Consider the following 27919-nt stretch of genomic DNA (forward strand, 5'->3'; position numbering starts at 1 on the left):
GAACCCGCAACCTCATGGTTCCTAGTCGGATTCTTTTCTGCTGCGCCATAACGGGAACTCCGGGAGCTCCCCATTTTAACCCCTTTTAAGTGTCCGTCTCAGGGGCCTCGAGTACACTTGCGTTGTGTGCACCATGCTCTCTCCCTGGAGCCGACCAGTCTAGAGATGCCACATAAGTGGCTTCACACACTATTGATCATTTTGTGCCTGGCCTCTTGCACGTAGCACAGTGTCTTTCCAAGGTTCATCCGTGTAGCAGGATTTCCTTCTTTGTTAAGGCCGATTGATGCGTACAGATTTTGTTGGTCCATTTGTCTGTTGATGGACAGTTAGATTTCCACGTTTTGGCTGCTGGGAACACAGTGGTGCAGGTAGCTGTTAAGGGTCCTGCTTTCAGTTCTGGTGGGTGTACACCCAGAAGTGGAATTGGTGGATCATATGGTAATTCTATCTTTAACTTTTTGAGAAACTGCCAGAGTGTTTTCCACAGCAGCTGCACCAGTAACACGCTTTTTTTTTTTAAAGGAATGCTCGTGTTTGACTTTTTGTTATAATGCGGAAAAGTGGGATGGTAAAGTGAACGCCTTACACGTATCATTTAGAGTTTTCAGCATGTCGCCATCTTTGCGTTAGTACTGTTATTTTTGTCTCTCTTTTTAGGGCCGCACCCGTGGCATATGGAGGTTCCCAGGCTAGGGGTCCAGTCGGACCTGTAGCCGCCAGCCAACGCTAGGGCCACAGCAATGCTGGATCCTTAACCCACTGAGCGAGGCCAGGGATTGAACCTGCGTCCTCAAGCCAGTCAGGTTTGTTAACTGCTGAGCTGCAATGAAACTCCACTTTATTATTGCTTTGTTGAAGTGTTATTTGGCCACACCCAAGGCAGGTGGAAGTTCCTGGCCAAGGATCAGATCCGAGCCTGAACTGCGATCTTTGCTACAGCTATAGCAACGCTGGACCCTTAACCCACTGTGCCAGGCTGGGGATGGACCCCGTGCCTCCCCAGAGCCAGTGCTCCCTCCTTTACCTGCTGCGCCAGAGCAGGAGCTCCTTGTTGAAGTTATTTGAAAACAAACTACAGATCCACAAAAGCTTCGTTGAGGCCAGTTTCTTAGGCAGTCACGTTGCCTTTGCCATACTTAGCAGAGTAAACTATATATAATCCCGTCATCAGTATCTGTTTAAGAGTATTTTTAGTTGATTTTTTTTTTTTTTTTTTTTTTTTTGTCTTTTTGCTGTTTCTTGGGCCGCTCCCGCGGCACATGGAGGTTCCCAGGCTAGGGGTCCAATCGGAGCTGTAGCCACCGGCCTACGCCAGAGCCACAGCAACGCGGGATCCGAGCCGCATCTGCAACCTACACCACAGCTCACGGCAATGCCGGATCGTCAACCCACCGAGCAAGCACAGGGACCGAACCCGCAACCTCATGGTTCCTAGTTGGATTCGTTAACCATTGCGCCACGATGGGAACTCCTTTAGTTGATTTTGTAAGTACCCCTTATTAGTCTAGCAAACTTGAATGCAAAAAAAAAATCAGTGTTTTGGAGTTCCCATTGTGGTGCAGTGGAAACGAATCCAACTAGCATCCATGAGGATGCAGATTCGATCCCTGGCCTTGCTCAGTGGGTTAAGGATCTCATGTTGCTGTGAGCTGTGGTGTAGATTGAAGATGTGGCTTGGATCTGGTGTTGCTGTGACTGTGGTGTGGCTGGCAGCTGTAGCTCTGATTCGACCCCTAGCCTGGGAACTTCTGTATGCCGGGTGTGGCCCTAAAAAGACAAAATGCCATAGGTTTGGCCCTAAAAAGACAACAAGAACAAAAAAATCAGTGTTTTACTTTTTTCTCTCTCTTTTTTTGGGGGGAGGGTCTTTTTAGGGCGGCACCGGCGACATAAGGAATTTCCCGGGCCGGGAGTTGAATTGGAGCTACAGCTGCTGGCCTGCACCCCAGCCACGGCAACGCCTGATCCTTAACCTGCTGAGGACGGCCAGGGATTGAACCCACATCCTCATGGATAGATGCTAGTTGGGTTCTTAACCCTCTGAGCCACAACGGAAACTTCCCCAATTTTTACGATGAAGACGGCGGTACTAGGTGGAGGCAGGAAGAAGAGCAGCGATCACTGTGTGCTGCTGTCTGGTCTGAGCCCTCGTGAGCCTCTGCCCTGTTTCCTTTGTCTGCGGGGGTGTTCGCTGCCTGGCAGCTTGGAGACGCTCTACCCTTAGGAGCATCCTGGAAAGCGACCCTCTGCTGCGTCGTAGGACCAGCACCTGCTGGGTCGCAGTGTGTCCACGCTGAAGGCTGTGCTCATACCTTTTCTTGGCGTTCTTCGTGGCGGCCCTCCCTCTTGTCTCTTCTGCATCCAGCCCAGTCTTCTGTGGCTGGAAATCCCTCCTTGACGTGTTTGGCTTTCCCCGGTTGGGGCTTACGCTTTTACTACTCTGCCTGTGCTTTTTGGTAATTCGAACGTGGGTTAGCGTCAACATCTTTCCTCCTGGATGCGGTCGGTTCACAGTACTGACATGCTCACTCGGGGTTACCCATGGATGACTTGGTTGCAGGGGACATGCGTGCCTTTCACGGGAAGGCCTAGGTGGCAGCCCTCGCCCGGTGATCCGTCTCAGCATCTCTAATGTTGACCTCGGGCCGCACCCGCGGCGTATAGAGGTTCCCAGGCTAAGGGTCGAATTGGAGCCATAGCTGCCAGCCTGTGCCACAGCCACAGCAATGCCAGATCCAAGCCGCGTCTGTGACCTACACCACAGCTCACAGCAACGTCGGATCCTTAACCCACTGAGCAAGGCCAGGGATCAAACCTTTGTCCTCATGGATGCCAGTCAGATTTGTTTCCGTCCACCTTAGAGAATAATTGACTTATTAACAATTTATGTTATTTATCTTATTTATAACAACAATGTTGCATTGGTCTCAGGTGTACGGCAAAGGGGATGAGTTACACATGTGCGTATATCCAGTCTTTGTCGGAGTCTCTCCCGTGGAGGTTGTTACTGAACGTTTCATGTGGTTCCCTGCACTGCACTGTATAGCAGAACCTTAGTAGTTACTGATTTTACGTATAGTAGTGTGTATGTGTTCACCCCAGACTCCTAGTTCACCCCATTTGGTAACCATACGTTTGATTTTTACGTCTGAGTCTGTTTCTGTTTTGTTCTTGTATTTTTGTCTTTTTAGGGCTGCACCTTTGGCATGTGGAGGTTCCCAGGCTAGGGGTCCAGTCAGAGCCATAGCAGCCGACTTGGACCATAGCCATAGCAGTGCCAGATCCGAGCCGTATCCCAGACCTATGCTGCAGCTTGCGGCAGTGCTGGATCCTTTAACCCACTGAGCGAGGCCAGAGATCAAGCCCAAATCCTCTAGTTGGGTTCTTAACCTGCTGAGCCACAATGGGAACTGCTCTGTTTTGTAAAGAAGTTCATTTTTGTCATCTCAAAGACTATGTTTATTCGTTTATTTTTGGGGGGCTGTGTCTGTGGCACGTGGAAGTTCTTGGCCAGGGATTGAACCCAAGCCACAGCAGTGACCTGAGTCACACAGTGACAGCACTGGATCCTTAACCTGCTAGGCCATGAGGGAACTCTTTTTTTTTTTTTTTGGATTCCATGTATAAGTGATATATGATATTTGCCATTCTCTGTTTGACTTACCTCACTTAGTGTATAATCTCCAAGTCCATCTGTGTTAATTTAATTGAGATGACATTATGTCATTGTTTTTGAGGGGCGAGTAGTATTCCATCAGATGTGTGTGCATGTGCGTGTGTTTAGATCTTCTTCTTCTTTTTGTCTTCTTATCTAAGGCCACACCCGAGACGTATGGAGGTTCCCAGGCTGGGGGTCCAATCAGAGCTGCAGCCGCTGACCTACACCACAGCCACAGCAATGCTAGGTCTGAGCCGAGTCTGTGACCTACACCACAGCTCACGGCAACGCCAGATCTTTAACCCGCTGAGCGAGGCCAGGGATCGAACCCTCATCCTCATGGATGCTAGCCGGGTTCGTTAACCACTGAGCCACGATGGGAACTCCTGTACCACATCTTCTTTATTCATTTAGCTGTTGGTGGTTGCTTCCATTCCAGCTATTTATTTATTTTTTTGGGCTGTGCCCATGGCGTACAGAATTTCCAGGGATCAAAACTGCGCCACCGAAGTGATCCAAGCCACAGGAGTGACAATGCCAGATCCTAACCCACTGAGCCAACAGGGAGCTCCCCAGTTGATGTTAAATCTTCATCCGTGTTAATGGCCGCGTGCAGTGAGGTAACACTGCCTGGATGCTAGTCTGGGGGGAGGGGGCAAAAGAACTTTTAAAAAATGGTTTGATGCTCAGTGTTTTGTGATCATCTGTGGGAAGAGAATTCGAAAAGGAAGGAATGTGTATATATGTACAGCTGGACCACTTTGCTGTGCAGCAGGAATCGTCAGAACTTTGTAAGTCAGCTATACCTCAGTATGGTTTTTAAAAATGAAAAAAGGCTGCGGGTGCGGTCCTAAAAAAAAACCAACGGAAAAAACATGATGGCAAGGATTAAATGACTTCATGTATGTAAAACGTTAAGTGTCTGGGGAGTTCCCCTTGTGGCGCAGCAGAAACAATCCAGCCTAGTATCCGTGAGGATGCAGGTTCGGTCCCTGGCCTCGCTCAGTGGGTCGGAAATCTGGCATTGCTGTGATCTGTGGTATAGGTTGCAGACACAGCTCGGATCCCGAGCTGCTCTGGTTGTTGTGGAGGCCGGCAGCTGTAGCTCTGATTCCGCCCCTAGCCTTGGAGTTTCCACATGCCGCAGGCACAGCCCTAAAAAAAGCAAAAAACCAAAAACCAAAACCCAAAGTAAACTGTAAGTGTACAATAAATACTAACTTTTATTATTAATAAAAAATATTTTGAGGTATGTGTCGGTTATACCTCAGTTAGAAAAATGTCTTGAGGGAATTCCTGCAGTGCTCAGGTTTCTGCGGAGGCACGAGTTTGATGCTCTGCCCTGCTCAGTGAGTTAAAGGAGCTGGTGTTGCTGCAGCTCAGATTCAGCCCCTGGCCTGGGAACTTCCATATGCTGGGGGTTTGGCCATTAAAAAAATGTTTTGGAAACACTTGGACATTTAAATATGAACCAGATGTCAGGTAGTATCAGTGAGTAATTAGTGCTTTGCTTAGGCGTGAGAATGGTTTTGTGGTTCCCAGGAGCTTGTTCCTTGCGCTCACAGTCTGGAGATGGGAGGGAGATGAAGTGGGAGCCCTCGGGTCTGGCCAGCGCCTGCGCCGTGTGTGGGTGGGTGTGCTGGAAAAACCCTCCATGGGGGACTCTGTCCACGTCCTGGCTGCGTCCACATCCTGCCGTGGGATGCCTGCTGCACGGCGGCCTCCACCTGCAGCAGAGGAGGTCAGGGACGCGGAGCAGAGCCTTTCCCTGCTGGCTCAGAGCCGTGGGTTTTGTTAGGATGCTTGTGGGAGAGACTTACACCTGCCCCACCAGCTCCACGCGGTACAGGTTGCCAGCCTGTTCGTGTGTGTGTGTGGGGTGGGGTGGGGGGGGTGTTGTCCAACACACAGAGAATTGAGTCTGGCCGAAGAGATTCTGAAGTACATACCCATATCTGGTCTACACTGCAGCTCTTCTGCTGCCTCTCAGAGAGCCAGGTTCATCGGCACTCTGGGGTGCTTGGTAGTGAGCACAGCACCAGGGTTGGGCTTCAGATTAAGAGCTAAAGACACTTGAGATTCGGATGTTAAGTGACTGAGGTCTGGCCTACTTTTTTTTTTTTTTTTTTTTTAACCTTTTAGGGCTGCTCCTAAGGCTAGGGGTCCAATTGGAGCAGCTGCTGACCTGTGTCACAGCAATGCCAGATCCTAGCTGCGTCTGTGACCTATACCACAGCTCACAGCAAAACCGGATCCTTAACCCACTGAGTGAGGCCAGGGATCGAACCTGCATCCTCATGGATATTAGTTGGGTTTGTTACCTCTGAGCCACCGCCGGAACTCCCTGGCCCACTTTAGTTCTGGAGACTCGGGAACTGATGTGGACATTTTGGTAGGAAGATGTTGGCTCAGGTTTTCAGATTTTTTTTTTTTTTTTGGTCTTTTTGCCTTTTCTAGGGCTGCTCTCGCCGCATATGGAGATTCCCAGGCTAGGGGTCCAATCGGAGCTGTAGCCACTGGCCTATACCACAGCCACAGCAACGGAGGATCCAAGCCTTGTCTGCGACCTACACCACAGCTCATGGCAATGCTGGATCCTTAACCCACTGAACGAGCCCAGGGATCGAACCCGCAACCTCATGGATCCTAGTCGGATCAATCAACCACTGTGCCACAACAGGAACTCCCAGGTTTTCAGATCTAACGGGAGGAGACGAGAGTGTCCTTGCTCAGGGCTGTTAAGGTCCAAGGTGACGTAGGTAGTTCTGTTGTGATGTCTAAGGATGGCCGGTCTCTTCTCTTCCCACAGTTGCGTTTTGCTTTTGTCTTCATGCCTGCTTTTCCACTGAAAATGGTCTTCTCGAGTTCTCGTCGTGGCGCAGGGGGAATGAATCGCACTAGCACCCCTGAGGATGCATGTTCGGCCCCCTGGCCTTGCTCAGTGGGCTAAGAATCCGGCATTGCTGTGGCTGTGGTGTAGGCTGGCAGCTACAGCTTGGATTCGACCCCTAGGCCTGGGAACCTCCATGTGCCTTGGGTGTGGCCCTAAAAAAAAAAAGAAAAAGAAAAAGAAAAAGATTTTCCCTGTAGATTGGCTCCTGGCCCCCCAGCTTTCCAGCGCTGAGATCTGGTGGCTTCTTCTCCCTCCTCCAGGTGTCCTTGCAGGAATGACCCTGTGTGTACAAGTGTACGAGTTGTACAGAGTGGCTCACACAAGTGGCTGGCTCCCACGTACCCTGGAGACGTGGCTGCTTGTACTTGGTTTGAAGCAGCACATTCTGACCCCAGAGGAATGTCAGGCTGGCCACCTTCCTGAGGACTTTGAGGGCCTGGAGTTTGGTGGGGGCTGAGTTTTAGAGAGGCATCTCACTGTGTGCAGAAAAGGCTGAGAAGGTTCCTCGTTAGGCAGTTACTCTTTATTAGAGTTTGTCAGGTGTTTACTTTGCAGTTATGTGTGACAGCATCTGCACGTGTGTCACATTGTGAAAGCCCTTTGGTGCCACAAAGGATGTGTAGCCACAGTGCGTCCCCTCTCAGGTTCAGTCGCCGTCAACCCCACGTGGGAGCGGAGGACGGGCAGGCTCTCTTTGGGCTGCTTTTTCTCTTTGGGTCGGGGAGTTCCTAGAGGCGCAGGTGGGTTTGAGGAAGGACGGGGGTGGGGTGGGGGGGGCTTGTCTTTGGTAAGGGGGCCTCTTGGTGGCTCTGGCTGCTTCTGTGGTCGGCACTAGGGCTGCAGTGGTCACGGTGCTGCTGGCACGCAAGCTGCTAGAGCTTTTTGCCGGAAGAACTGGTCCCCGCGTCAGGTGGCGGGCAGGAAGAAGTCTTTCTGGGCAGTCCCGTCCCTGCCGCTGGCGGTCTTAGCGCCTGTCACTGCTCTTTGAAGAGCTGGGCCCAGCTGAGTCAGGACCTGTCGCGTGCCCTGCAGGCTCTAGGCCTCTCCTGGTCTGTAGTTCTTCCACGTGTTGGCATGTGAATAATAATTTTATCATTACAAAACAAATCACTGTACTGCTCCCTGAGCAACCTCAGAATGAAGGATAGTGTGAAATATTAATGTTCTCCAAGCAAGAGGTCGGCTCCAGGAGTTCCAGTTATGGCTCGGTGGAAACAAATCTGACTAGTATCCCTTAGGACACAGGTTCGATCCCTGGCCTTGCTCAATGGGTTAAGGATCTGGCGTTGCCATGAGCTGTGGTGTAGGCCAGCGGTTACAGCTCCGATTGGACCCCTAGCCTGGGAACCTCCATATGCCACAATGTGGCCCTAAAAGACAAAAAAAAAAAAAAAAAAAAAAAAAAGAGGTTCTGATCCATCTCTCAGCAGCAGCATGGCTGTCCTCACTGTGTGGAGTTACTCAGGTTGCGACAGATGAGACGCAGCTTTAGGGGTGCCCAAGACATGGTCTTTGGAATTTGATTCAAATTTCTCAGAATGAGGTGATGTGCCTGAATTGGGTTTAAAACATTACTTTGATGCAGGAAGGCATTGGGTAAGGTTGTTTTGGTCTCAGAATTTGCAGGTTTCTGTCTCGGTCTTGCTCAGCTGTTTTAAAATTTTTTTTTTAGGGCCACACCCGAGGCATATGGAAGTTCCCAGGCTAGGGGCTGAATCCGAGCAGCCACAGCAGGCCTGCACCACGGCCACAGCACTTTGGGATCTGAGCCGCATCCGTGACCCACAGCACAGCTTGTGGCAACACCTTAAGCAGCTGATGGAGGCCGGGGATGGAACCTGAGTCCTCATGAATACTAGTCGGACTCGTGACCCTGGAGCCACACTGGGAACTCCTTGCTCAGCCGTTGTTACGTCTTTCTTCGGACGTCTGAGGGCATTTCTTTTCTTAAATGGAGGAACCCGTGGCACGTGGGAGTTCCCTGGCTAGGGGTTGAATCAGAGCTGCAGCTGCCGTCCTATACCACAGCCATGGCATCTCCGACCTACACCACAGCTCATGGCAGTGCCAGATCCCCAAGCCACTGAGTGAGTCCAGGGATTAGACCCACATCCTCATGGATACTGGTTGGATTCGTTTCTACTGTGCCACAGTGAGAACTCTGGCGAGGGCATTTCTTGTTTGATGTGGGTATGAGAGCAAAAATCAACTTGGATTTGATTGTAATTTTTGGACTTGGTGACTTGCTCCTGTGCAATCTTTTGCTACTTTTTCCTGACTTAAAAACGGAAGACCTGGTGTTGCCATTGTGGTGACTCCTTAACCTGCTGAGCAACCGGGAGCTGTTGTTTTTAGACGGAGTGTTCGTGGCGCCCTCCCTCCTGGGAGTCTGTGTGGAGCCCTAGTTGCGGGGCAGCCCCCCAGCCTTGCCTCCCAGGGAGCAGCAGGCATACTTTGTCCTGAACTGTGCAGGTCCCTCGGCTTGCCCCTTAGCGGAGGTCCTCACGTCACTGCGCCAGCAGGGCAGGGAGGACGGGGGCGCTTGACCAGTGGGCCACATGCAAAGTGGTCAGTTAAAGCTAGTTTTTAAAAAAATCAATCAATTGATCAACTAATTAATTTTTTGTGGCTGCACGCATGGCACTCGGAAGTTCCCAGACCAGAGATTGAATCCGAATGCAGCTGTGGCAGCAGGCAGCAGCAGGGCCTTTAACCTGGTGCACCTGGCCAGGGGCCACACCTGTGCCTCTGCAGCGACCTGAGCTGCTGCGGTGGGGTTCTTAATCCACTTTGCCACAGTGGGAACTCCAGTTATTTATTTATTTTTTGTGATCAGTGTATTTTAGTCTGTTATGCATTATTCTGGGGTTGGAGTTGGAGAGCAGCGGTCTGTTAAATGATACAAAGCTTGCAGTGTGGTAACTGTTTATAAAGACCTTGGTCTCGGCTTGGTAGCCCAGCCTCTGTGAGCGACATTCTTCCGAGACCCTCCTGGTTCTGATGTTGTCCTTGAACTTGGTGTCGGAGAGGCCTGAGCACATCCCGCAGGCGGAGGACTGTGGGTGGTGCGTGCGGCTGCCTCACGAGGGACCACGACGTAGCAGCCGAAAGCAGCTCTCCTTTATTGCCCGCAGTGTCCGTGGGTCCCCCTCTGCTCGAGGCCTCACCCTGGTCACAGTCCTGCGGAGCGGGAGTGGTCCGCCTCCAGGCTCTCAGGTTGCTGGAGGCGTTTCCTTCCTTGTGCTCGCACAGCCCCTGTGCTGTGCTACCTGTTGTCTGGAGCCCCTTTTCCTATGGCTCCTTACCTTGGAGCCTCTCGCTAGCCTGGCCCTGGGGTGCCACCCAGTCAAGGAAGAGCCACCGTGGGCTAGAAGCAGGGCCCCAGCCCTGCCCCAGGGGGAGCCCCCGCGAAGACCTCCATGCTGGGCTGGTCCCCCCTGGGCGTCCCCAGGTCCCCTCGATCTGACGTGTGCTGGCACGGGTGCGACTGGAACAGCCCCGTGGCCGCGGGCGGGGGCCCGAGTACCTTGCAGCCCTGTCCCGCTTCGCCAGGTGCTTGCCTCCCGCCCCGGCCGCGCTGCCCAGCGGCGTGCACTGCCCGTCTCCAGGCTGCGGCCGACCGTCTCTCGTGGGTGGAGGGGTCTCACCTTGCTGCGGCCCCTCCGGCCTGGGCTCGGCCCAGGGCAGGGCCTTCTCTGAGGCCGTGCAGCCGGGGCTGGCCACGCTTCCCACTGCCTCTTGGCTCGGCTCTCCTCCATGCCGTCTCCTTCGGTCTGTCCCCATTTGTCCCTGCCTCACTGTGGGTCCTTCTTGCCCTTCTGTAGCGGGGCCCTGACACTGCCACACAGCTAGCCAAGCGCTTTTCCGCAGTGACGCTCTGACTCTCTTCCTCCCTCCCTGAAGGACGACCACCGTCTTTGGGTGTTCGGCGGGGCGGTGCTCCCTTCTTCCCACTTTCTCTGCAGCCGCCCACACTCCCCCCGCCGGCCCAGCCCCCAGCGCGCCTTCTCCATGCCCCGGCTGGCTCCCTCCTGGCTGGGCTGTGCCTTCAGCCCCCAGTGGGCTCGATTCTCACCCTCAGTCTCCAGGTACCTCTGCCCCCTCCCTGGTGACAGTTGATTGTTCTGTGTGATGCCTGTCCTTTATGTAGCCTCTCCCACCAGCTGGCGCTGCCTCTGCCAGCGCTCCTGGCCGCTGCTGTTGCTGGGTCCGTCCGCTCGGGCCGTCTTGACCCACCTTGCTTCCCATTTGCCTCGTTTGTCGGGAAGTTCCTTACTCTGTTGCTGGGTCGTGTGCGAGGCCGAGATGGTTTCTTCTCTGGGGACATCCCTGTCTCCCAGCCTCAGAGGCCTTGCTCCCTCCTCCCACTTTTGTGCAGAGATGAAAGCATGGCTCCAGCGCAGTCTGGAGGAGGGAGGCGTAAGCCCAGCACCTGGCTCAGCTGGTGCTTCTGTGCCCTGGGAGGGCGATGGGGCAGCTTCAGCTGCAGAAGGGGGAGGGCACGCGCTGCTCTCCGCCTCTGTCCCCATGCCGCGCTTGCTCTCTCCCGCTTGGGCGGGTGTCAGGGCCACAGGAGGCCTTAGACTGGGTCCTCTGGTGTTTTACAGACGTGTGTCCGTCTGTCTGCGCATGGTGATGTATGTCTGACTGGTGCGTCAGAAACACGGCTGATTGTGCTAAGTTTACCCCTCAGGCCCCCTTGGTCTGAGAGGGAATATAGTTTAAAAACTCCAGGTGCAGTGACGGCTGTAGCGCTTGGCAGGCCTGTGTTCACCCGTGGCGCTGCCGCCTGCCGTGTGCGGTGGACAGGGCCTGGGAGCTAGGGCGGCCAGTACCGAAATCCGTGGCTGGAGGCGTCTTTCCTTTTGCCCTCCTGTGGGGTTGAGGGCGTGATTTGGGGAGTGAGTTGTGCCGTGGGCTTCCTTGTGACTGTGGGCTTTTGCCCCACGCCGCCTCTGACAGCGGCCTCCACCCCCGGGAGGGGTCCTGCCAGCTTGCCGTCCTGTGAGCTTTCCCTGGCTTGCTGTGGTCACCTGTCTCAGGTGTGTCTGAGGGGTATGAGGTCTCGTAGAGCTTTGTGTTCTGCTGTTCAAAGGCTGGATTATGCACATTGTCAGAGTTTCTGCACAGTCTCAGGGTCTGAAGTTCAATAGTGCCTTTTTTTTTTGGCTTTTTAGGGCCGCTCTTGCAGCATATGAAGGTTTCCAGGCTAGAGGTCGAATTGGAGCTGCTGCTGTCGGCCTCCACCACCGCCAGAGCAATGCAGGATCTGAGCTGCGCCTGCGACCTACACTGCAGCGCACGGCAACACTGGATCCTTAACCCACTGAGTGAGGCCAGGGATCGAACCCACGTCCTCAAGGGAACTAGTCAGGTTCCTTACTGCTGGGCCACAACAGGAACTCCGATAGTGTTTTAAATTTAGGCCCGAGAAGAGAAGCGACTGGCTCTCACTCGTTCCTGAGATTTCTCAGAGGCCAATGTTCTGTCTCTCCTTTTCTGTCTCCAGAGTAGCCGATTTTTCTCTCCTCTGTTTAGTCTGGACAAAGGAAGTCCATGGCCACCTGTCCTGAGCGTGGCCGGAGTCGAGGTGTGCGCCTTCCTGTGCTGCGCGCACGGCATGTGGCACCCCCGCCGTCGTCTGTGGGAGGTGTAGATGGGGTCAGGGCCGTGTGCAGAGGCACACCACCTCGTGCCTCTCTTGTTTTTCTTAGAAGAGTTGGGATTACCTCCACTTCTCAGGGCGCCTCTCGGAATCCTTCTGATGCAGGGAGCCGATGGCCGTTAAAGCAGCCAGCAGCGGGACCAGCACTTCAACCCTAAGTAATGATTTTACTTATTTTCCCCAATTTTGCTTGGCTACGTGTGGCATTTGATGCCTGGTAAGTGCTGTTTTTTCTCCTAGCTTTATTCAGGTGTTAGTGAATATGATAAACTGTGCTTATTGAAGTGTACACTTTAATAAATTTCAACGTATGTGTAAACCACAGCACGGTAACCAATGCGTGTGTCACCCCCACATTCTAGGACCTGTTCCGAATCCGGCCCCCCAGCCTTGCCTTGCTCCCGATTGCTGTAGGCTGCTCTGCGTTCTAGAATTTTATTTATTTATTTATTTTTTTAATTTTTTTTTTTTTGTCTTTTGTTGTTGTTGTTGTTGCTATTTCTTGGGCTGCTCCCGCGGCATATGGAGGTTCCCAGGCTAGGGGTCCAATTGGAGCTGTAGCCTCCGTCCTACGCCAGAGCCACAGCAACGCGGGATCCAAGCCGCGTCTGCAACCTACACCACAGCTCACGGCAACGCCGGATCGTTAACCCACTGAGCAAGGGCAGGGACTGAACCCGCAACCTCATGGTTCCTAGTCGGATTCGTTAACCACTGCGCCACGACGGGAACTCCATTTTTTTTGTTGTTTGTTTGTTTTGTTTTTTTGTTTTGTTTTTTTGTTGTAGAATTTTATATAAATGGAATCTCTTTTCTCTCCATTGCCTTGTATCTTTGTCCGTTTGTGGGTGGGTCTGTTTCTGGACGCTCTGCGGCTGCATCCCTCTCTTTATCTGTCATGGTTCTTGTAGCTTTGCAGTGAAGCCTGCCTGCCTATGGTGTCAGTACAGTGAACTTGTTTTTCTTTTGCAGATTTGTTTTGGTTATTTATTTATGTATTTATCTATTTTTTTGTCTTTTGTCTTTTTAAGGTCGCATCCGTGGCATATGGCAGTTCGCAGGCTAGGGAATCAGAGCTGCAGCTGCCGGCCTACACCACAGCCACAGCCATGCCAGATCTGAGCCGTGTCTGCGACCTGCACCACAGCTCGCGGCAGTGCCGGATCCTGAACCCGCTGAGCGAGGCCAGGCATCGAACCTGAAACCTCATGGTTCCTAGTCAGATTCATTTCTGCTGTGCCATGACGGGAACTCCAAAAAACTTTGTGTTTTATTTTATTTATTTATTTATTTTTTGTTAAAACTTTATGTTTTCAACCCTGCGTCCTGTCGCTATACCAAACTCGCCTTGCTGGTTCCAGTGGCTCCTGACGGGGTTTGTTGGCTTGTCTGCGTTGCTGATGGTGCCGCCCACAGATGAAGCCAGCGCCGCTCTCTCTCTCTGCTGCGGCCCCTTGTCTCTTCTCTTGGCCGATCGCCCTGACCTGCTCCCCCAGTGCAGTGACGAAAAGCAGGGGTGAGAGGCGCTCCCTGTCCTAGGCGCGTTTGCGATTGTGGTGAGGCGTTCACGTTTCACCGTTAACTGTGATCCTAGGCATAGGGTTTTCACAGGTTAAGGAAGTTCTCTTTTCCAGATGTGCTGCGTGTTTATCAGGAGTGGACACTGGATTTTATCAAAAACCTTTTGCACTGACTGAGTTGATGCTGATAGAGTTTTGCCTTTTCAGTTTGTGGATCCCGTGAGTTACGTGGATCGTGGTTCGAACATTGGACCCATCTTGAGTTCGAGGGTTAAATGCATTTGGTTCTGTGTGGTGCTTGGCTGTCCAGACGGCTGGCTGGGGCATTGGGTTGTGTGCCTCTCGTCCTTGGGGTGTGGCCACCTGTGTTCAGAACAGCGGAAGAGGGAGGGTCGGAGCTGTATGGCCCCAGAGGCCCTGAGCTCCAAAGCCGGTCAGAGCAAGTTGTGAGGACAGCCCAGAGATGGGGGATGCGAAGCGGATTCTGCCGCTGCACCTCGTGGCGGGAGGGGCTGCAGGTCATTTTGCAGGTGTGGGCAGTGAGGCAAGAACTTGGGCCTTGTGTATAGTTGGCTCTCATCACTGTGCACTCAGATCCTTTCGTTTTTACTGTAATTATCCTAACAGATGTTCAGCTCTCTGCTTTGGTTTTTCTTTTCAAGTTAAAGCAAAACTAATGGGTCCTTCTTGCCAGGTTTCCTAACGTGGGTAGAACATGGGTAGTGGAGTTCCCATTGTGGCTCAGTGGGGTAAGAGCCTGACATAGTGTCCGTGAGGATATGGGTTCCATCCCTGGCCTCCCTCGGTGGGTTAAGGATCTGGTGTTGCCACAAGCTGCAGCATAGGTTGCAGATGTACCTTGGATCTCGCATTGCTGTGGCTGTGGTGTAGGCTGGCAGCTGCAGCTCCAATTTGACCCCTAGCCTGGGAACTTGTATATACCACAGGTGCGGCCCTAAAAAGGCTAAAATAAAAGAAATGGGCAGCAAGTAACTCAATTTTATCTAATTTTTTTTTTTGGGGTCCCGCGGAGTCGTATGAAAGTTCCTCAGCCAGGGATTGAACCCGTGCCACAGCAGCGACCTGAGCTGTTGCAGTGCTGCTGCAGTGACAACGCCAGATCATTAACCCGCTGTGCTACGTGAGAACTCCACAGTCGTATATGATTTTTGCAAACACAGTATTTTCCTGTTGTCTGTGTGCATCCATGAGAGTGTGTGTGTGTGCGCGCGCACATTGGGCTGGTGGGATCTGGCCTTGTGCACTGCAGCACTGTCGCCTCTGAGCTTTTTTGTTTTTAACTACATGACACGTGTGGTGTGTGGTACGTGTGGTGTGTCTGGTTTATTCAGACAGGCAGTGTCCCTACCAGGGAGCAGAAACCGACTAGCTGGCTGGGAGCTGCGGGGCTGAGCGGGCAGGGTGTCTAGGAGCCCGAGATCAAAGGGCCTCATCGGAGCCATCCATGTTGGCACCCGGCCGAGCCCAGAGGCAGGCCCCAGGGAGCAGCGCCCACCCGTGGCCTCTCTGACCTCTCATAGCTGCTTTGAGGCTGAGTTGACCACGGTCGGAGCGTTAGCTGGGGGCTGGCTCTGGCTCTCCTAAGCCTAGCGAGCAGTTAAGCTGTGCGTCTTCCTCGGTCCGTGTGATTTTCTTAATGCTGCCCTCTGTCGGGTTCTTAGTGGTCTGTGGACCAGGCGCCGACCAGTCCTCTCCACCCCGGTGATGACGCGTGGTCGGCCTGCTGGTCTCTTCTTTACCGATGGCCAACCCGAGGCTTAAGGAGTAAGGCCTCCAGGTTTTAGACAAATAAGAGAGCTGAGCTGTCCGCCGAGTTGGGCTTGTCCAGAAAGAGCCCCACGGTGTCCTTCCCGTGCCTTGTGACGTGGAGGCCCTACAGCCAGCGGGTGGCTTTGCCGGCATCTTGCTGGGTTCAGATACACCATCCTCCTCCTGCTCCCTGCTGTCGTCCCAGCGGGACACTTGTCCAAGCGCGGTTGGTGACTGTGCAGCTGTGGGTGTGCCTGGGACTAAATAGGAGTCCTGTGTTGTTGATGGGTCCTGGGTGGCCCATCCACTGGCCAGAACAGCTGTTCCCAGGGCCTGCACTAGGATGCATGGCCCCAGCCAGCGCAGCACTGGTAGGCTGAGCGTCAGAGGTTTCCAGGCACTGTTCTGGGTCATGTGGCATCTGACTCCAGCTAGAGTCATGATTCTTTGTAAGTAATCTTTTTTGGAGTTTTATGGTAACTTGGATTTTCTTTTTGTGAGAGTATGAAATTTCACTATTTGTGAGGGTTTGGTTTTGAGTTTTTCATCCTGGTCAGTATTTAGTAGCTTTTTTTGGTTCGTTTTTTGTCTTTTTAGGACCACACCTGTAGCATGTGGAGGTTCCCAGGATAGGGGTCCAGTCAAAGCTGTAGCTGCTGGCCTCCACCACAGCCACTGCCACAGCCACACGCGATCTGAGCGATGTCTGCGACCTACACCACAGCGTGTGGCACCGCCGGATCCTTAACCCACTGAGCAAGGCCAGGGATCGAACCTGAGTCATCCCGGATGCCAGTCAGGTTCGCTCACCGCTGAGCCACAGCAGGAACTCCTAGCAGCTCTTCGAATATGCAGACGTGTCTTTTTATTTTATTTTAATTTATTTATTTATTTTTCTTTTTATTGCTGCGCTTGGCAGCATGTGGAGGTTCCTGGCCAGGGGTTGAATTGGAGTTGCACCTGAGGCTTGTGCCGCAGCCATGGCAGCACTGAATCTGAGCTGCATCTGCAACCTATTCTGCAGCTTGTGGCAAGGCCAGATCCTTAACCCACTGAAGTGAGGCCAGAGGTCGAACCTGCGTTGTCACGGAGACTGTGTCAGATCCTTAACCTGCTGAGCCACAGTAGGAACTCCCAGACTTGTCTTTTTGTTTTTTTTTTTTTTTTTTTTTTTTTTAATACATTATCCCAGTTTTTTTTTTTTTTTTTTTGTCTTTTTTTTATTGTTGTTGTTGTTGTTATTATTGTTGTTGTTGCTATTTCTTGGGCCGCTCCGGCGGCATATGGAGGTTCCCAGGCTAGGGGTTGAATCGGAGCTGTAGCCACCGGCCTACGCCAGAGCCACAGCAACGCGGGATCCGAGCCGCGTCTGCAACCTACACCACAGCTCACGGCAACACCGGATCGTTAACCCACTGAGCAAGGGCAGGGACCGAACCCGCAACCTCATGGTTCCCAGTCGGATTCGTTAACCACTGCGCCACGACGGGAACTCCTGTTTTTTTTTTTTTTTTTTTTTTTAATTCATCTCTCAAAGCTTTTCTCTAAGGGGCCGATAGTAACTGTTGTAGAGTTTGTAGGCTGCCTCTCCTCAGCTTTGCCCTGGAAGCACCACAGACCATATGTAACAATGGAGCCTGGCTGTGTTCCAGTGAAACTTTATATGGACACTGAAATTTGAATTTCTCTTTTTACAAAACGTTCTTTTGTCAGTCAGATACAAAAACAAAGCCGTTCTTAGATCGTGGACTCTGTGAAAACAGGCAGTGGGACACATTCGGCCTTCTGGCCCTGCTTGCCGTTTTAGATAAAAGTGCGTAAATGCATTGCTTTCTTTTGTCCTTGAAGCTGTCTTTTAACTGCAGCTGTCTTGACTTGGGTCCATCTCTATAGTTTGATCTGTGGTTTCCGAAGACGTGGTTTAGTTGACAATCTGAGCTGGTCAGCTACTAATAAACCATTCTCTTTTCCAGTGCTATTATATAATTATTTTTAAAAAAATGTCTGTCGCTTTTGGAGTTCCCATCGTGGTGCCGCGGAAATGAATCCAACTAGGAACGGTGAGGTTGTGGGTTCGATCCCTGGCCTCGCTCAGTGGGTTAAGAATCTGGTGTTGCCGTGAGCTGTGGTGTAGGTTGAAGACGGGGTTCGGATCCTCTTGCTAAGGCTGTGGTGCAGGCGAGCAGCTGTAGCTCCTATTCGACCCCTAGCCTGGAAACCTCCATTTGCCTCAAGTGCAGCCCTAGAAAGCAAAAAAAAAAAAAAAAAAAAAAAAGTTTGTCACTTTTAAGAATTTTTTTTTTCTTTTTAGGGCGGTACCTGCAGCATATCTAAGTTCCCAGCGAAGAGGTCAAATTAGAGCTGCAACCAAGGCCTACACCACAGCCATATCAGATCTGAGAGCTGCATCTGTGACCTACACCTAAGCTTGTGGCAATGCTGGATTCTTAATCCAGTGAGCAAGGCCAGAGATTGGACCTGCATCCTCATGGGTACTATGTGGGGTTTTTAAAGCACCTGAGCCACAATGGAAACTCCTGAGAAATTTTTGAATAAAAGGATAGATTCTGCCATCACATGACGGCACTCTGAACAGGAAGCACCTTCCCATATTTTTTGGGCCACATCCGTGGCTTGCAGAAGTTTTTGGCCATAAACCAGCTATACTGGAAAAAGTAAACATTAGAAAATTAAAAAAAAAAAAGGAGTTTCTGACCAGTGATCGAACCTGTACCATGGCAGTGACAGTGCCAAGTCCTTAACCGCTAGGCCACCAGGGAACTCCTCCCCATGCGTGTTCTGACTTGTACAGAAGAAATGAGGTCTTCCTTAAGTAGAAAACTGTGGCTACGTTAAATTTAGCAGCAGTCATCATGCATGTATGTGACGTTAAGGAATTAATTTTGATTAAATGTGAACTGAACGCTTTGCTGTGGAGTAATGCGTTGGGCTGATGTGTTTGTGATGTTCGAGTTGGTACTAATGAGGTGCTTGGGACGAGCAGAGTCTGTTCATTAAAGAAACGCCAAGGACGTGTGGACGCCAAGAGGGAGGGGAGGGTGTGGGGGGCCTGGGGTTGGAAGATGCAAACGCCTGCGTCCGCACTGAGTGGGTAAGCGGTGGGACCCCGCTGCGCGGCACAGGGAGCTGCCGCCGCTTGTGACCGAGGGCGGCTTGTGACGGAGGGCGGCGGAGGGCAGTGTGAGGAGAAGAGCGCCTGTGCGGATGTGCGAGCGGGTCACTTTGCTGCGCAGCAGAAATGTACGGAGCATTGGCGATCAGCTGTAATAAAAAATGAGAAAATATGGAAATGCTGAGGGGCAGAGCCTACAGCGGGTGGGAGGGCAGCCAGAGGGTGAGACGCTGCCCTCGACGCCCCGGGAGCTGCCCTGCGGTCCGTGAGGCCGGTGCGGATGCAGCCTCGGAAATGAGCGCGGTCGTTGGTGTCGGAGGAACTGTTTATCCGCGTTCTCCTCGGTGAGGAGAACAGGTTTGGAGAATTCAGGCAACTGCGGCAGGATGTTAATAGCTAGTGGGTCTGTGAATTTTTCCCGGTTTAGTAAAACTTCACTAAGCTGGATAGTTGCCGACTTGAGTTTGCTTTTCTTTTTTCTTTTTTTCTTCTTTGTCTTTTGTCTTTTTAGGGCTGCACCCACGGCATGTGGAGGTTCCCAGGCTAGGGGTCCAATCGGAGCTGCCGCTGCCAGCCTGCACCACAGCCTCAGCCACGCCAGATCCGAGCCACGTCTGCGACCGACACCACAGCTCACGACAACGCCGGGTCCTTAACGCACAGAGCGAGGCCAGGGATCGAACCTGCAGCCTCATGGTTCCTCGTCGGATTCGTATCCGCTGTGCTGTAACGGGAACTCCGAATTTTCTTTTTATTGTGTAAAATACACGTAACATAAAAACACACCCTTTTGGCCATTTTTAGGTGTCCAGGCCTGCGGTTGTGCAGCCCTCAGGCACCACCGCCTCCGTTTCCAGACCTGCTTCCCCCGCCCTGGCTGACGCTCTGGCCAGGCACCTCTCCGCCCGCACCCACTCGTGCCTCCGGGGCCTGCCGCGGCCGGCTCGCCTCGCTCAGCGCGTCGCGTCTTTAGGGGCACCGGTGCCCAGGCCCACCTGGAGTCTCCCGCCCCGGGGGTGGGGCTGGGTGCGTGAGCGCGAGGTGCTCTGCTGCTTTGGTGCTTCCATCCCCTCGGGGTCTCCGCCTCCTACTCTGCGCCTTATAAAGTGCCTACTGGCAGTTCCCTTCGTGGCACAGCCAAAGCGAATCTGACTAGGAACCGTGAGGTTGCTGGTTCGATCCCTGGCCTTGCTCAGTGGATTAAGGATCCGGTGTGGCCGTGAGCTGTGGTGTAGGTCGCAGACGTGGCTCAGATCCTGTGTGGCTGTGGCTCTGGCCTAGGCAGCAGCTGTAGCTGTGATTGGACCCCTAGCCTGGGAACCTCCTATATGCTTGGGTGCGGCCCTAAAAAAAAAAAAAAAGCATACTGTATTTTCACTTTTAATCGTTTTCTTCTAAATAAATAATTATAAATCAGAAATACAATAATTAAGTCAATAAGTTCAAAAGCTTTTAACCTAGACCTGCAGAACTTTTTAGGTAACCGAAATGCCGTGGCCGAGGTAGCAGTTCTCTTCAGTTGGAGGAGTGGAACTGCAGAGAAGCTGCATCGCTTCCAGGATTTGGTTTTCTCATTCCTCTGGGTGGGATTTCTCCTGGCGGACTCCTGGCCCTGAGTTCTTCCAGCTTTTGTCTGCCTCCCCTTTGTGTGTTTCTCTAGCTTTTGTTTTTGAAAGGTGTTTTGCAGGCTGCCCTGTATTCCTTGAGCACTGCAGTCAAGTCCTTCCGTGAATTCTCACTGGCCCTGTTTCCATCGAGAATCTGCTGTCGTCCTGGTCCTCAAGCCTTTGTCTGGAAAGCGGCTTTTTTCTCTGAAGGCTTTTGACAGTCGAGGTTATTTGGTGTATGGTGTAGCGTGGGAAGTAGTTTTTACTCATGTTTCTTGTGCTTGGGTTTGTTGAGCTTTATGTATGGATCTGTGGATTTAGTTCATCAGAGTTGGAATTTTTTCCAATACTTTTCTGTCCCTCCCTTTTTCATTTGTAAATTGCATTTAAATTTATATGGGATTGTTTAGAGTATCAGCCAGCACAGTGGTACCCTGTTCATTTTTTTCTTTTTCTTCTTTTTTGTTTTTATGGCTGTGTCTGTGGTGTATGGACGTTTCCAGGCCAGGGATTGAATCTGAGCTGCAGCTGTGGCAATGCTGGATCCTCTAACCTGCTGTGCTGGGCTTGCGATCGAAGCTGCACCTATGCAGGGACCTAAGCTGCTGCAGTGGGCTTCTTAACTGACAGTGGCAACTCCAGCTGTTCCTTTTTTCTTCCTGTTTTCTCTGTTTCTTATCTTGGGCGCTTTCCGTTGCCGGGACTCTCTCCGCTCGCTCACCACTCTTTTCTTTGGTGGTGTCTGCCACACCCGACGGTTTTTGTCTCAGACGGTTTTTCTTTTTTGCCTTTTGTCTTCTTTAGGGCCGCACCCGTGGCACCTGGAGGTTCCCAGGCTAGGCGTCCAATTGGAGCTGCAGCCGCCGGCCACAGCAACGCCAGATCCAAGCTGTGTCTGCAACCTACACCGCAGCTCACGGCATCGCCGGATCCTTGACCCACTGAGCCGGATCCTTGACCCACTGAGCGGTCCGGGGATCAAACCTGGGTCCTCATGGATGCTAGTCGGATTTGTTTCCACTGAGCCGTGATGGGAACTCCCGTCTCAAACATTTTTACCTTGTGTATTGTGGTTTTGACTTGTCAAGAGGTGTGATCTGGGTCCTTGAGAGCTTCCGTCTGTCTGGCCAGCGTGTGGGGTCTTTCACTTCCGGGTCGTCATTCATCAACTGTCTCTTCTGTGTCATTTCCGCTTGGCTGGTTTCTCTCCTGTTGCTCATTCTTTCCTGCTGCGTGGTGGTAATTTTTGATTGTGTGCCAGACATTGTTAATTTTACCTTGTTGTTGCTGGGTATCTTTGTGTTACTATAAACATCCTTGGGCTTTGTTCTTGAATGTAGTTAAGCTCCTTGGAAGCAGTTGATTCCTTTAGGTCTTTATTTCGAGCTTTGTTGGGTGGGGCCACAGCAGCCTTTAGTTTGGGGCCGAGTTCATGGATTTTGGAGTTCTCTCCCTTTTGTGCTCCCCTGCAGACTCCAGGGGTCCTGCCTGCCTGGAATTCAGGGCCGCCTTCTCCCGAGGGGGTGCTGGCTTTCCCCGCCCGTGCTGTGGCTCGGGATCCCTCACCCACTTCCTTCTCCCCTCTCGGTCAGGTTCCGCACCGCCTCCTGTCCAGAGCCTTGCAAACCATTGTTCCTTAGTTCTTTCCTGGTGTGGGGGATGGTGAGCATGTTCCTTTTATTCTACCTGGTGCAGAGTGGAAGCTGGGACAGGAGTTTTCCAAAATGTAAATATTTTGCTTGGGAGCTCAGATTTCGTAGTAACAAACACCGACTGGTGTTTACTTGTGGAAGGACTGTCCATCGTTCTTCTGGCGAAGCTGGGCTCTGTGCCCGTGTGGCCCGGTCAGTGGCACAAGTGCTTGGTCAGAGGCCCCTGTCCTCATCGGTAGGAGGTACACTTCATACCTTCCTAAGTTCTTTTTTTCTTTTCTTTTTAGGGCCGCACCTGGAAGTTCTATGGCTAGGGGTTATATGGAAGTTCTCAGGCTTGGGGTTAATTCGGAGCTACAGCTGCTGGCTGACGCCGCAGCCACAGCAACACTGGATCCGAGCTGCATCTGTAACCTGTAGCACAGCTCACGGCAACTCTGGATCCTCAACCCCCTGAGCGGGGTTCCTTGAAACACTTAACTCCCCAGCCCCAGCGCAGGGATCGAACCCGAATCCTCATGGACAGTAGTCAGATGCGTTACTGCTGAGCCACAGCAGGACCTCCTGATTTGTGCTGAGGACCCAGCATGGTTACCTTCCTCGCACAGGCTGACTCCGGAAGGAGGCAGGCATCTCCTGCTACGTTACGACGGTGGGTGTGGTCTCACGGCTGCTGCCCAGTGCACTGCCAGTGCTGGGTCGGGGTGGGGGGGGTGACCAGAGGCTGAAAGGGGTGGAGAGGGTAGAGAGGGGTCGGGGCTGCAGCCTTGAAATTGCGCGGCTCTGAGATACGTTTTAGGGTACAGAAGATGCCTGTAGGCTTGGTTCCCATTTGGGGAATGTAAATCAAATTTTGCTAACTTTGCTAAAGTTAGGTTTGGATTTTTTTTAAAGGAATGGTGTGGAATGAAGCAGCTTCTTTGTAGCCAGCAGCTTTGAAGGTTGATGGAAGGTGTCTGAACACAGCAATGATGGTTAGCCTTCCCATGGAATTGGGAAAGAAATGAAAGCCCTGGAGAGCTTTTTTCTATAAGTCACATAAAGCGTGTGCTCAAGGGATGTAGGAGCAGGGATGTACTATGGAGAACAAAGTGAGCGGCTTTTGTTTTGAATAAACTTGGAAAATGAGTCGTTTCAGAGAACTCTTGGCATTCCTGTCGTGGCGCAGTGGTTAATGAATCTGACTAGTGTCCATGAGGTTGCGGGTTTGATCCCTGGCCTGGCTCAGTGGGTTAAGGATCCAGCGATGCCGTGAGCTGTGGTGTAGGTCGCAGATGCAGCTTGGCTCTGACAGTGCTGTCGCTGTGGTGTTGGCTGGCAGCTACAGCTCCGATTCCACCCCTAGCCTGGGAACCTCCATATGCCACAGGTGCAGATCTAAAAAGACAGAAAAGAAAAAGAAAAAAAGGCAGAGAACTCTTTTCTGTTGGCATCAGTGCCTTCCCTAGGTCGCCTTGCAGCAGCAGTGTCACGGAGAGCAGGTCACCTGTGCTGGTGGGCTCTTGTTCCAAGGGGGTGTCTCTGAGGCTTTGCCGGGGTGGGGGTGGGGTCTTTGTGTGGGAGTGGCTTGTTACCCCGGGGGAGGCCTGACCTCCAGCTTGACCTGAGTTGAAGCGCAGTGTGTCTCAGGGTGGTCCCCGACACACCTGAGATTGTTTTAGTGCCTTCCCGCAGTGCCTCTTCAAGGAAACTTGGCTGTTGCATTACCCCTTGTGCTGGCAGTAAGGACATTTCTGTCACCCGCAGAAGGTCCCTAGCATACAACCGCCTATTCATTTTACCCTCCCATTTTTGGCCATACCTGTGGCACATGGATGTTCCTGCGCCTGGGATCGAACTGGAGCTGCAGCTGAGGGCTGTGCCACAGCCATGGCACTGCTGGATCCTTAACCCACTGAGCGAGGCCAGCAGTTGAACCCATATCTTCACAGAGAAAATGTCGGTCCCTAACCCCCTGAACCACAGTGGGAACTCCAGGAACTCCCAAGTTTTTTAAAAATGTATGTTGTCCAAGTATAGCTGATTTGCAGTGCTGTGTCGATAGAGTTTTGTCATAGGTTGGTTTGGGATACATGCACTCTCTTTGTGGTTCACATTATTCCTCTGGTGAGATATTTTTAAAACTCGGGGTTTGGCTGTTTTACAGTGAGCAGTTCTCCGGCTTTAACCTGTTTATAGTGTCGTGCAGCCCTCCCCTCTTCCTGGGCTCGGCTGCCCCCTGGCATGTGGAGTTCCCGGACCAGGGGTCACATCAGGGAGGCAGTTGCGACCTGTGCCGCAGCCACAGCAGTGGCGGACCCTTCACCCCTGTGCGGGCTGGGGATCTCCGCTGAGCCCCAGTGCTCCGGCGAGGCCCCTGATCCCCTTGGGCCCCAGCGGGACCCCCAGGTTCTAGATGCTTCGTGCCCTGAGAGGAACCCTGTCCCGTCAGACAGCGTCTCCGTGTGCCCTGCAGCCCTTCCGCCGCGCGCGCCTGCTGCGGACACGTCACATCGAGGGGCCCCTTCCGCAGGACGTTTTCCAGGCTCGTCCTGAGGCTCTTTTTCGGCTGTGAGGAGGATTTGTCTGTCGCATGTACACGTCTTGTTGCCCTTCGTCTGTGATGGCCGTGGCTGCTCCCTGCTGCTGGCTGTCGTCAGCAGTGCTGCTGCGTGCCCGGCCTGTTTGGCACCGTGCAGGTGTGTGCCTCGGGGTGGGATGCTGGCTCATGTGACATCTCTGCCGTTAACTTTTGGAGGAACTGCCAAACTCTGCCGTAGCTGTTGCTCCACTTTGTGTCCCTGCCCTGTGGCCAGGAGCACAGCCACGGTCCGAGTGGATCGCGGGCGCGCTGCCGTCCTCTGCCACCACCTGCCCGAGGGTGTGGGCTCTGGTCCTCGGGGGCTGCGGTGGCGAGCAGTCAGCCCTGCCGCCCCGCCCGTGCTCCCTTGGCGCCTGCAGCCGGGCGCTCTCGGGCACGGTCCGGCATTCAAAGGTTGGTTCCGACGGCTCTCGCCAGCTTGTCTGTTGCTTTCTGTGGAGGGACGGGCTTGTGGAGTTCCCGTTCTGCCGCCTTGGGGCCGTCATCGCCCGGCCAGGTGCTCTGACGTGTGTCTGGGTGGCCACGTTGGGGCCTGTCCTCGCTGAGCAGGCCCGGCTGCGGGCTCCCGGCGCCGGTCGCTGCTGTGGCGGCGGCCTCTCCGAGCGCCTTTCTGGAGAGGCTGGGTTTCGGAGGCGCAGAGCTTCTGGGCCAGGGGGGCTCTGGGAGCGGCCCCCCACCTGCTGGCAGGTCTGGGCCCCCAGGGCCGGGTTTTCGCTTTGGGGGACGGAGAGTGCTCTGCCTCCAGGCCCCGGGACAGCACCTCCTCTCGGGGTCCCTCCGTGGCCCCCTCTGCACTCTTGACCTCCTGTCGTCGTGGCAGCGCCTGAGGCGCAGGTGGGCTCGTCCGTCCCTCTGCTGCAGAGGGACCGTGCGGAGGCCCCGAGGTGGGCCAGCGCCCAGGGCCCCACAGGTCACGAGGGGCAGGCCGGGTGGTGTTGGGCGGGGCGCAGCCTGGCTCAGAGCCTCCCTTGTGGGGGTCCCCCCCCCCCCCGCCCCGCTCTGCTGTCACCAGCTGCCTGTGCTCTGAGAGCCACCCCTCTCCGCCCCTCTTCTTGGACAGTAAGGACGTGTGGTCCGCTCCTCTCCAGCACCGATACCCTGCACCCTGAGTGTCTTCCTGCTCCACTGGGCTGTGGTGGCAGAGTCCCTTTGTGCTGCCAGGATCTGGTGGTGTCGCCACATGGCCTGGGTTCACCCCCTGGTCTGGGAACTTGCACATGTCGCAGGTGTGGCCAAAAACAAACAGAAAGCTTCCTTCATGACAGGTAAAATGGCCGTGTCCATCTCTGTGGTTACTCAGAGCCGGGGTTTTTGTTCACAGCACGTCTGGAGTGTGGACGCCCAGGCCAAGCATCCATACTTCCTTGTGTGGATGGAGGCTGGAGGACCTGGGGCCATGGGTGGCCCGTGCCCCCGCCGCCCAGGGTCGGGTCTGCCTGTATGTGCCCGCCCTGCAGCCCCGGGGAGCCCCGGGCTGTCTCAGATGAAGGGGTTAATTACGGGGTCAAGGCTTGGGACCCCTGTCTGAGAGGCGTGTGGAGGGCACGACTGTAAGTTGTGCCCTGAGCTTTAGTCCTGGATGATAAGAGCACAGCCACAGGTGCTAACGCAGACGTTTTCTGAAGTTATCGAGGCGTAACTTGCGTGGCGTAAACTGGCTCATTTGAAGGGTTTGTTTTAGTGGTTTTTGCTAAGTAGACTCAGATCCCTCATTCCTGTCCCTCTCTCCCCCAGCCCCAGGCAGTGGCTGGTCCGCTTTCTGGCTCTCTAGATTTGCCTTTACAGATGCTTCACTTTGAAAATAAAAGCCCTGGAACTCCTTCCTTAAAAGCAGCAGTCGTCGCTCACTTGTCTGTGCAGACGCACCTTACCTTTGCTTGAGCGTCCCCTTGGGTCTGGCACAGAGGGCCCGAGGGTCGGCATTTTGGGCCTGGGGCCACAGGTGTCTGTCAGAAGGGCCCACCTTAGTCATGAACCGTGACAGTAGCCCTGGGTAGTGGGTAGGAGAAGGGGGCAGCCTGTTGCAGGACTCTCGACAGAACCAGTGTGGCCCGGTGTCCTTGGATGGCTGTGGGCCAGAGGGAGCTGCTGCAGAAGCCGGGCTGAGACCTTCCTTGAGTCATTTCAATGGCTGGTGTGGCACATGCTTAGTTTCTGGGGGAGATAATCAGATACATAAAATGTGAAGCTATCTGGAAAGATAAAGCTGGGATTTAGGCTGTCCTGACAGTCCCGAGAAATGAGGAATTTAGGAGTGCGTGCGTAGTAGTTTAGGAGATTTTGGGTGTGCTGATTGCAAGAAAGATTAGAGTTTTGTAGGATCATGAGCAAGCACTCATCAGCAGAAATAGGAAAAGGAATGGTTTTGAGACTTAAAAGTTCTTAATTTAAATGTTGATCAGTTAATTGACTTGGAAGAACAGCCCCCTCTGGACCATTCGGTGTGGGTTTGGTCCTGCTGGCCCCTCTGCCCTGTCAGGGGCAGTTGTTGCTGTGGAGGTTGTCCTGGGCGGCTGTGCTCTGTGTCTTACTCTTGCATCCTGTCTGGGAGTTTTCTGTTTTTATTTACTTTTTTTGCAAAATGGAAAAATTCCCTTCAGATCCCCCCCCCCCTTTTGCTGCTGCACCTGTGGCATATGGAAATTTCGGGGCTAGAGGTCAAATCAGAGCTACAGCTGAGACCTACACTACAGCCATAGCAACCCCAGATCCAAGGCACATCTGAGACCCATGCTGCAGCTTGCAGCAATGCTGGTCCCGAACCTGCTCAGCCACAGTGGGCTTCCATCGCGTCTCCAGTGTGTAAAAGTGCCATGTGGGTTTTTTTGGGCTGTGCCCATGGCATGTGGAAGTTCCCAGGCCAGGCATGAAACTCCTGTGACAGCAGTGACAGTGCGGGATCCTTAACCTGCTCAGCCACCAGGGAGCTTCTGAAGTGTTGTGTTCTGGAGGCCCCCGGGGTGCAGCGGAGTGAACCCGACTAACATCCATGAAGGCATGGCTTCCATCCCTGGCCTCGCTCAGTGGGTTGGGCATCCGGCATTGCCAGGAGCGGTGGTGTAGGTTGCAGACCTGGCTCAGCTCTGGCATTGCTGTGACTCGGGCGTAGGCCGGCAGCTGCAGTTTCAGTTGGGCCCCTACTCTGGGAACCTCCATATGCTGCAGGTGTGGCCCTGAAAATCAAAAAAATAAAAAAAATTAATAAAGCGCTGTGTTTTGAGCAGCGTTGAGGTGTGTAGAGCATAAGCTGACAGTCTACACACATGGCCCGCCGCAGGCGTGTGCGTGGGGGCTTGTGTCTAGTTATGGAGCCCTCAGTGCCTGCCCGGGCATGAGGCAGCAAGCGGGGGCAGGTATATGTTAGATTTTAGGGAGTTCCCGTTGTGGTGCAGTGGGAACGCATCTGCCTAGAATCCATGAGGGTGAGGTTCGATCTC

General features: G+C 53.2%; 1 protein-coding gene and 1 long non-coding RNA gene across 9 annotated transcripts in view; one reads left to right on the top strand and one right to left on the bottom strand.

The window, feature by feature from the left end:
- Nucleotides 1-27919, top strand: part of ANKRD11 (ankyrin repeat domain containing 11) — a 153597-nt gene that overhangs the window by 15269 nt on the left and 110409 nt on the right. The window lies entirely within an intron of this gene.
- LOC146402133 (uncharacterized) lies at nucleotides 636-27680 on the bottom strand. Its single transcript, XR_014805232.1, has 2 exons — nucleotides 23778-27680; nucleotides 636-746 (listed from the first exon to the last, which is right to left on the bottom strand). It is a non-coding gene; the product is annotated as an uncharacterized LOC146402133 (long non-coding RNA).

The sequence above is a fragment of the Sus scrofa genome, chromosome 6, assembly GCF_054392235.1.
Source record: "Sus scrofa isolate SSC_HxYL_T2T_F1_AM1 chromosome 6, Sscrofa_HxYL_maternal_Yorkshire_Landrace_v2.0, whole genome shotgun sequence".
NCBI lineage: Eukaryota > Metazoa > Chordata > Mammalia > Artiodactyla > Suidae > Sus > Sus scrofa.